The 10,998-nt window shown below is 33.2% G+C and overlaps 1 pseudogene; it reads left to right on the top strand.

Moving 5' to 3' along the window:
- Positions 1-229: 229 nt before the first annotated feature.
- LOC120276262 lies at positions 230-2,485 on the top strand (annotated as a pseudogene).
- The last annotated feature ends 8,513 nt before the right edge of the window (positions 2,486-10,998 follow it).

The raw sequence follows: 10,998 nt of genomic DNA, 5'->3' as shown, positions 1-10,998 counted from the left end.
GTGCAAGATTTTTATTTAAATTCCACAGGGACACATGTAAATCTTGACTTTTCAAAGTGATCCTTAGATAAAACTCATGTGCAAAGAACAAAGAAAAAAACTAGAAAAAAAAAATATTAATTAAAGAGGAGAGGAGACGGTATGAAATTGTAATTAATGGATGTGGATTATGGCCTATATAAAGAACATCAGTTGATGAGTGAAAGTTGTGAAACCATAAAACAATGGCTCATCAGCTTTTAAGTTCAGTTAATCTCTCCTTAGATAATTTTCTTATCTGGTTGGCTCCCCTCCTTTTACTCCTTCTTAGCATCAAACTAGTCTTGTCCATGAGATCAAGTAGGTTACCACCTTCTCCATTGAAGCTCCCAATCATTGGAAACCTCCATCAGCTTGGCTTGCTATCTCACCATGCCTTTTACAACCTCTCAAAGAAGCATGGCCCTCTCATGTTTCTAAAACTTGGTCAAATTCCAACTCTTGTGGTTTCATCTTCTGAAATGGCAAAGGAGATCATGAAGACTCATGATCTCATCTTTGCAAGCAGGCCTGTTCTGAAAGCTACACGCATACTGCTTTATGGAAACCATGACTTGGCCTTTGCACCATACGGTGAGTATTGGAAGCAAGTGAGAAAGATAATGGTGGCCAATGTCCTCAGCATGAGAAGAGTGCAATTATTTCATGATGGAAGGAAGGAGGAGGTGCTTCATTTGATAAATAAGATTGTTTCTCATGCTTCTTCTCATCCATTAAAGCCACTTAACATGAGTCGAGTGATGTTTTCCTACACTAATGACTTGATTTGTAGAGCCGTTTTTGGTGAGGTCCCAAGACATCAAGAAGGTAGGAATGAGATATTTATGGAAATGATAGAGGAGAACATCACTTTACTTAGGCTCTTTCATGTGGAGGATTTCTTTCCTTCACTTCGATGGTTGGATTCATTGCTTGGATTGGATGAGAGGGTTAAGAAGAATTTCAAAAAATGGGATGATTCTCTAAGTCAGATGGTTGAGGAACACAAGATAAAGAAGAAGGATGGAACCGATAAAGATGATGACTTTGTGGATGTCTTGCTCTCATTCAAGAACGATCCAAACCTTGGTTTTAGTCTTACTGATGAGCATGTCAAAGCTCTCCTTGTGGTATGTCTTCTTCTTCTTAAACTTAAAGCAATGCTTTTAAAAACAAAATACTAATTGTATGTATAAAAATTAGCGCATAGTGATATCATATGTCTCAAGTTGATGATTTTGTGGTTTATCATTTTTTCCATAACCTTGTTTTAGGTAAGTGTTTTAAGTATATTAAAAGTAGAGGTTATTAATTTAGTTTAGCAGTGAAGAATAATATTTGGTTCAAAAATGAAAGCGATCGCAAGTCGCAACTAATGATTTTTCTTTTATAGCATGTTAAGTTATGGTAATTAGTCATTTTGAAATAATCTTTTAGAAAAGGTACTCAATATATATCTCTTTAGGCCCTATTTTTCTGATATCAAGTTGCTTTCCAATGCTTTAAGTGAAGATGATGGCATAAAATATAGTTTGTTGTCTAGAAAAATTATTTTGGTCAAATAATTACCCTTTTAAGTCATGATTTTGGGATGGGTTGCTAAATCATGCCAATTAATTTTCTTTTAGTAAAATATATGTGAACCATAAAATGCTCTATTTTTATATATATATATATATATATTCTTAACAATATCATGAAAATTAATTAATTTTCTTTCTTAAACAGGATATGTTCGTCGCAGGAACAGATACAACATATATAGCATTTGAATGGTCAATAGCAGAGCTTGTGAGGAACCCGGATGTCATGAAAAAACTACAAAATGAAATCAATGGCATAGCAAGTGGAAAATCAATGGTTGATGAGGGATGATTTAAATGAGATGCACTACCTAAAAGCATTTATCAAAGAGGTTCTTAGACTTCATCCGCCGGTTCCATTACTTCTTCCAAGAGAATCCATGGAGAGTTGTCAAATTGGAGGCTATAACATACCAAATAAATCAAGGGTTCTCATTAATTGTTGGGCTATTGCAAGGGACCCTAAAGTATGGGATATGCCTAATGAATTTATCCCAGAGAGGTTTTTGAATAATTCTACAGACTTCAAAGGACAAGACTTTGAATATATTCCTTTTGGTTCAGGTCGGAGAATATGCCCCGGAATGGGATTTTCAGTCGCCGCCATAGAACTTACATTGGCAAATCTTATTTTTAGATTTGAGTGGCAAATTGCCAAATGATAATATTGGTGGAGTCGACATGACTGAAGCTCTTGGAGTAACAAGTAGGATGTTGAAAAACCTTTATCTTGTTCCCAAGCCTCACTTCTAATTAATTAATTATGCTATATATATATATATATATGTATGTATGTATGTGTGTTGTCAATTTATGTTTGCATAATACGGGAGATCAACCCCTTTTTTGAGATCCATACTTTGGGCTCAAGATTGTAATGTTATAGCTAGTATTTGAGGGAATAAATAAAATAAACCCATCGAATTGGAAGTAAAAGAAGTTTTTTTGGTTATGTGCATAAAGTGAAATGAATTTAAATGTGTGCAATATTTATTAGAAAAGATATTTGGTAAAAACACTTATAAAAAATTTAAGTTAAATATTATTTTCATTCGTTAACCCAGACGTGCCATGTAGCAACCTCAATATATGATTCTAATATGTTTTTTTAGTTGAACAAAACCAACAAAATTAATAATAATAAAAAAAACCCCAAAACAAACAGCACCACATAAAATAATATAATATTGCAAACGCAAAAAATTACGAGATTTGGCATAATTGCCCACTCCACAACATAATCAAAATTTTCATTAGTTATTAAAAAATAAATAAAAATTATGAAAGAATAAGATAAAAAATGACATATATAGAAAATCTTACCATCCTATAAGAGGAAGAACTTTTTCCCTATTCCTACTCAGAGTTAAATTTAATTAATTTGATTTATGTTTGTTTTAAATCTAATAGAACATTGGTAATATATACCAAATACCAGTTGTGCCTACGCAGTACAATTAAAAGTTCAACTTCGGCTAGGTCGAGTATTAATCAAGCTCCACTTCTATCAATTCCTTTACTTTCTAGATATATACAATTAGCAACTGATTGATTTGTTAACATATTCCTTTTCATGAAGTCTTCCAATACTGCTTCGTTAGCTTTAAAGTTTATGTTCCTTATTTTAATTTTACCCAAGCAAAATTAGATGAAGGATATAGGTAAGCAAGCTGTGTTCAGTGAAATGATTCTGTTGAGCATGATGTCTTTGTCATGTAAGCAACTAAAATTCCCACATGACATAAGCGTTGAATAATTTACTTAGCAGACCTATAAACATCTTGTTGACAAAGCAATGGTGCAATGTCTCTATTAATATTTTGTGGGCGAGGCTACCCCATGTCACTCCCTGGTAAAACTTGCGTTCAAAGTTCAAAGATTTGAACCATTTCTCTTCCAAGTCATTAATCATCTCAAAATAAAATAAAAAATAAAAACCAAGTTAATACTCTAGCTATCATATCACAATTTTTTCTAAACGAAAGACGTATAATATGGTTCAGGATTTTTAAAAGGTAGATGAACCGACTTAAATTAAGGAAAGATTTTTAAACAATACTACAACCCACTAGATGTGACAAAATATATATAAAGCAAAATATAAGAAGAGACAATTAAAAACAAAATCAAATAATGATGCCCTGAGTAAAGAAAGTTTGCCATCATCGTTGAACTATCCGAAGCCGTTATCAGGTGTAGAAGGTAGCACAAGAAACGAGCTAGCCAATGCCAATGTTATAGTGTGCCTCACTAGGGTCAAGTGCTCAAGACCCTTGAAACCCTAGGCTTCACTTTACTTTGTTGACTGAGTCCTCCAGCTTTGATCATTTAGTTTCTGGAACTACAAACATCCAAGAGATAAATATGTGAATGATTTTACAAATAATTGTGACTGTCAGTAGCACTATGAATTTAAAGATGCATTCATTTCGCTCCAACCAGATATTCCAAACTATGGCTTAGGAAATAAAATCCCAGATTTCAAATGTTGGGCCCCTCAAGTTAAGGCACTAGAGTCCCCAAAGGTCTATTAATTATAGAGATTGGGGTGCTAGGCATTCCAAAGACTTGATCAAAATGAGACTAAATGCTTGCAATAAAATGGCGCAAAAAGAAAAGATGATCTTCTGTCTATATTGTTGCATAACACAATACACACGTAGCGGTGGGAAGTTTATTTGTATTTTTTAAAGGTCAAATTTTCTAATATTAGAATATTGTTGTCCGGGACTAGTAAGTTGAAAGCAATGATCTTACACGGACAATAGCCCTTCCAATAAACGAGGTGATGGCATAATGATGTCAGACCTCTGTCATTTAGGAAACCATGGATGGATTTAACACTGAAGTGATCATTTGGAGGTCTATTCCACAAATAAAAATATATAGCTCATTACATAAAATATATCCCAAAAACACCGTTTTTGTAAGCCTAAAACAAACCCTACAACCATAACTAACTAGTATATCCTTCAGCATAAACCATAAACTATTATAGTAGTACTTAGATATACTGAATAGATCAATTAAAGTAAAATCTAGTGAAAAAAAAATAAGTGGTAAGGCATTGAGATTGATGTTATCTTTTAAGCTTTTGGCAAAAAAAAATGCCCTGCAATGCACTTTCACTCACCAAAAGCAATGAAGTACCTTCCTGAAAAATTAAGGAAAAAAATAATTCGCTTTGCAACGTGCATGCTGCTATCTTGGATCAGACCATAACAAGAATGGGAACAAGATTTCATGGAGATTTAACATTAGCCCTATACATATATATTAAAGATTAATGCCTTGATGAGCAATGTAGAATGAATTAGCTAATACTATAACATAATTATTGGAGAAAAAACAAACTTTATAATCTTGTAGAGAAAACAAAGAGAAGTTTTTATTGCCTTACTATAATATCACACCATATGCTACTACATTACTACACCAAAATTTGCATAGAGAGTGACTTCTATAGATTTACAAAACACATGAGTCAATGTAACTAATCCTAGGTGTACAAACTCTAGTAAGATAACTATACTCAAATTAATCATTTAAAAAATTAGGTAGGGGTGGTCGATTTGATGATCATGAAGTAGTTCAAAAGTCTAAATAGAGAACTATATATGGAAGTTCATGAGGGTTAATGGGAGTTGAGTTGGACACCAAAACAACACGCTTTTGATTACTTTGGTCATTTGGTTTTCAGAAGTAAAGCATGACAATGTAAGTTTCATGTCACGCCCCGAACCGGGTTTGGCCAGACCTGGTGCGCGGACAAACGGCCGCAAACCCACAGGAGGGAGCCCAGTGAATCTGCACGGCCTCAAAACCTAACACAGAGCAAAGATAAAAGATAAACTTATAGGAATACAAAAAACAAGTACACCTTAAGGGTTACAACCAGGTTCAAATATAGAGCAATAAAAATACAGAATGACCCACAAAGAGGTTCTTAAACAACCATACAACTGATAAACATACATAAAACACAACTCCAACGGAAAGCGTCTACTAGAAGCTTTCTAAAATCCCTGGGTCTACTACTTCTGATCTAAAAAGGATTTAATTAAAACAAATCCATGAGCTCACTAGCCCAATAACTAATCCAAAAATAAACTGAAAACAAGCATTCAAATCTAAAACTTTCAAACAATAACACAAAATAGTGTGATCAAAACAAAAAGTCAAGCCGAATGTAACAGATTTCTGAATAAGTCTCCAAATTCACTATAGATGCCAGAGGTCATTTGTTTACCCTTGGTGAACCAAGACTGAATATCAGATGGCCGTTAATTATTTCACACAGTGCAAAACTGCAGTCTCATTTTCCAGAACTTCTTGTCGACAATGTCAGGGTTTAACCCCCCACTTACAGGGTTGCATATCGGTCATTTAGAGACCAAAATATTCAGACAGATTTCAAAGCCAAGAATACAGAATATTCACAAGTATCTTCCAGAAATTCATGTAATAATATAAAGTAAATAAATAAATAAATTAATAATTAATTAATTAATTAAATGTAAAAGAATATACCAACTTTTCCTAGCATTAGCCTGGTTTCCATTTTGAAGAAATAATAACAACAATTCACAATTATTTTGCCAAAAACAAATTCACATAGTAACAAAAGGCAATTAGATAAATAAAATAAAATAAGAATAACAAAACAGGAGTATATAAGCTTTTCAAACCTGATTTCCACTTTCGAGAAACAAAATAAAATTTCAGAAGTAATTACGTTGCATAATTGCATTGAAAGGAATAATAATATAACCCATCACTCAAATTTAACAAAGGCTTGAAAGGAATCAAATATTGGTTGGCTGAAAAATAGATATATTAATATACAAAATTAATTAATGATGGAAAATAAACATATATAACATTTGCAAGTAACAACAGCGTGATTCCACTTGAGTTTAGGAATTATCCAACTAAAAACATAATTCATAAAAATAGGATGATACTTCCAAAATAAGATTGCACTCTCAAACTAATAATTATAAGGAATAACTATTGAAGTAAATTTATGAAATTTTATAAGAATAAAACAAAATAAATACAGAGGTTTGATGAGATTACTTACTTGATGATCTCATAAATCCAATTGAAATCCAAGGTTATCTCTTAAGGTGGTCTTATAACTCAATGGAAGAACCAAACAAAAGATGAGAATACTTAAGCATGGAGAGTTTATGTACAAGGGTAAAGATAAGCTAGCCTAAATACCAACACTCTACAACAAAGCATGGCCTTTCTAACCACAATCAATACTTATAGCTTCAAAGGAAGCAACAAAAGCAAAGCATCAATAGCTATAATTAACTGAACACAACTCAAACTCTAACTAAAGTAGTGGTTTAACTATGCCAATATTTAAATAAATTCATATTATCACAACCAGGATGCAGACCCACTTAAGAACTATTTTAATGCACACATGCACACATGTTAAATACATATCAACCATATATATATATATATATAAAGGCAGGTATATGCATGTGAAACCCATGCACCAATGCATGGATCATGGAAGATGGCATTCAAGGGTGTAAACATATGGTTTCCTCCATAATTATGAACGGTTTCAAACATATATATATATATATATATATATGGAGATGGTTCCATGTGTATGAGTATATATGCACATTTGAGGCCATGAACTATGATTAATCCACTAGACACAAAGATATTTTTCAGCATATAAGAAGACAGGGTTTCATGCTTGAATAAACCCAAAAAAAATCAATCAAAAGAGTGCAGCTCTTCAAGAAAACAAAAGCATAGATGCCCACAAAGGTGTGCACAAAGGCCACAGATAGCTAACATGAACAAGCTTTGCACTAAGATCACCATCCACTAAACATCATGCAACTAAATGCTTCCAAACATGCTTCACACCTGAATTTAGCCTACAAACATGCTATAAACTTTGATTCAAGCAAGCTTCTTATACTTCTCAAGCATCAAACTCTACCACCAACAAGAGAGCAAGAAACCTACCTAGCCTTCATTGAAACAAGGGCGGCTCATTGCTCCTCTTCACGTCACCTCCGGACGACAAGAATTCCTGTAGAAACCTAAGCTCCGGCAATGAACAACTCTCTTCCTCAGCTTTCCAAAGAGAGCTAGATGGAGTGGGAGAATGGAGAGAAAAGGATGAAGATGGAAGAATGGAGGAGGATGATAATCATAGGGAGGGGTAAAGGTTCGGCCAAGTGGGAGGCAAGAATGGGATGTTGCCCGGGAATTCCTCCGGGAATTCTTCTTTTCACAAGGTTTTCACAGCAAGAAGCCAAGAAGGGTTAAGGGAGAGACATGAGGTTTAGAAGCCTAAGCTGGTTTTTAAGCATGGGCGAGGTCCACAGTTCAACACTCCTCATGGTGTTAGCAGGGTCGTCAAGCTATAGCATCGCAGGACATGAACAATGCTAAGCACAAGTGAATTGTGCTATAAGTATTAGGCCTATGCCTTGCACATCAAGGACCCTTGGACTGTGCTAGGTTAATCTGATGCAGAATATAAACAAGAAATCTATCCATGAGATTTCTCAAAGTAGATGCAGTAATTTGTTTCTTACTTCCGGCTGCCCAAAAAGACATTGATGCTAAATACTTCAAGGAAAAGAAGACATTCTGCAGGTTTAAGAAATGAAAAGACAAAATACTCCAAATAAAGGTTTAATTAAATTAAAGCTAAGAGAAATGAGGTGGCTGGCTGTGTTATGATTTAGTGATGTTAGGCCCTTCTGGTTCTGCTGGAATTTCTCTACCTACATCATAATCGTACTGAATCTTATATGCCATGGTAACATTCTACTAGTGAACCATGCCTGCCTAACATGGTCCTCAGCCTTTTTTCTGCCAAAACATAAAAATTGAAAAAAGTCCATTTTATTCCTAATAACTATAAAAACAACCATCTTTTAATGGTGTTTTTGTCTTTTGAGGTAAAATGATTTTCCCCCCTTCTTAACTACTATAATTAAACACATAGTGCATGGTAGTATTTGGGAATAAACTTTACAAAAATCTATAAATAGCCATTAATCCTCATCAATATTTCCCTCACACCAAAACTAATCAACCTTTTATTCTCAAGAGTTCAAGCTCTTAACTTCTTCAAGTTCAAGAATTCATGCTTCCAAGTTCAATGATCTAAGTTCTTCATCAAGCACTCAACTACGTACATGTGAGCTCCACCCCTGTTTAATTCTAGCCTTCGATGTCATTTTTAATCATAGCCATTGATTTTAAATGTATATAACCTTTACACTTATCCCCAAAGGTTACCAAATCTCCCGCATCCACGATCCTGCCATTGTTAAAAAATACCTGACTTCTTCTGCTTTATTTGTTGTGGTGCCGACGGCGAGGACAAGAAGATCTTCTCATCACAAGTTATTCAGGTAAGTTGTTGCACTCTTTGTTGTTGTTTTTTTTTAGACATTGATATGATGCTAATAGGGTAAGGGTTTGGTGAGAATCTTGATTGAATTCTCTTGCTCTCATAGTTTAGGTTAATTTTATAGAAATTCTTTGATCTTTGATTCTATTCTGATCTTTTTAAAATTGATATCTACCTGGATTAGAGGGAAATGTTTAAACCATACATGCTTCTTATGTGAAGGATTGGATTGATTTGAGGATAAGATTCAGAAAATTCTATTAGCATAGCAGAGATCCCTCTTTAATTTTGGAAGACCTAGAGATTGAATTTGGAGGAGATCAAATTACGGAATTTGTAGATCTTGATCTTAACTAGTTTACTACAAAATTTAAGTTATAGCTTTTAAATTCAGGTGCCTCGAATAAGATTTCTGTGCAGACCTTGAAGAGTTATTGATTTATTTATAAATTTAGAGTTTGAATTAAATATATAATTATATCGTAAAGTTGTAGAAGCCAGCATGATCTATGGATCTGAGAAATTTCATAATTTTTGCCTCTGTAATAGTTGAGTTATAGCCATATTTCTATACTTGTACTCAAATGCTATTTCTACAGAAAGCATGAAGTTTGGTTAGACACTAGAGAAGAGTAGAATAAGAAAGTTATAGAGTTTGATGTTTTCTAGATACCTTAAAATTTTTAGATTTTTTACGCCTGTAGTTTTTGAGATATGATTTTATCAATAAACTATCTCGGATGGGATGTCTGTGCAAAACATCAAGATTGGTGAGTATTTTTTATGGTCATAGAGATTGAATTGGGTATAGTGAAAATTAGAAAAGTTGTTTAATATTAAGTTATCTGATTTTCAGTAAAATATCATTGATTTTAGAGTTATATATTAAGAGATATGCTTGTTTGAAAGGGATATGTCGGAATTATTAGTCTGCAGAATAGTTGGACATTCAAATAAATGTTTTGTAGTGAGTAGTGCTCTAAACCATGTGAATTTTGGATATGTTATACTTTTTAGCTGTCTAATCTTTTTAGAATCTTGAATTTTATGATTTGGGTAAAGTATAGAAAAAGTTATGCTAGATTCAGTTCTTAACATCATGAGTCCTACTTGAATCATGCTTTTGTTAATTGTTTTTTATATATATTTTTATTCTAGTGAGTTCCTTTGTTAATGTTGAGAATATTTGAGAGTTCAAGCAGAGAAAATTGATCCTTCTAGTTAGGTGGTTAAGAATCTAGTGCTATGCACGATCTTCCGATATTGTTGCAAGCTTTAGAAGTTAGGTTAGCTTAGCACTTCTTTCAATTTTCTTGCTTGTGTTAAAAATATTTTTGATATCTTTGGAATTTGCTCTCAATTATAGGGTATTCTAAAGAAATTTGTTCGATTTGGGATTCAAAGTTTTTGGACGTAAATCAGGTAAGTAACAGCACATATAAATGTATATGTATATATATAATTTCTGATTATCAACAATTTTGAATTTATTTAAATTCTTTTAAAGTTTGCTTATAATATATTAAAATGTTTGTTGGGCTTTGTTTCAGTTTCTGTTATTATATACTTATTAAACTTTTTAATTACTTTTCTTTCCTTGAAACATCAATTCCCACATTTTGATCATATATGGTATTCTTTGAACTACTATATTTGTAAATTGTTTTAAATATAAGTGGATTATTTTTTCTATAAAGAAATGGAATTATGCTTATGTTTGTATGTTTGTTGGACAAATTATCCGGCAAATCTTGTTCTGTAAATCCTGATTTGTCTGAAATTCTGCAACTATGTTTTGTTTTCGGATAACAAAGTTATTTTGATATACATACATTTAGTCTCCATTTAACTAGGCACTAACCCTGTCACTGGGGAGGTTAAACACTGACCATTTCAACATGAACTCTAACTATGTCAAGAAACTATAGTTTCGCGCCGTTTCATCGGTGAAGAATAGCAGCTTTTAATATTCTGGCACGGGTCACC

This window comes from Dioscorea cayenensis, chromosome 14, assembly GCF_009730915.1.
Source record: "Dioscorea cayenensis subsp. rotundata cultivar TDr96_F1 chromosome 14, TDr96_F1_v2_PseudoChromosome.rev07_lg8_w22 25.fasta, whole genome shotgun sequence".
NCBI lineage: Eukaryota > Viridiplantae > Streptophyta > Magnoliopsida > Dioscoreales > Dioscoreaceae > Dioscorea > Dioscorea cayenensis.
This window is presented reverse-complemented; position numbering and strand designations above follow the sequence as displayed.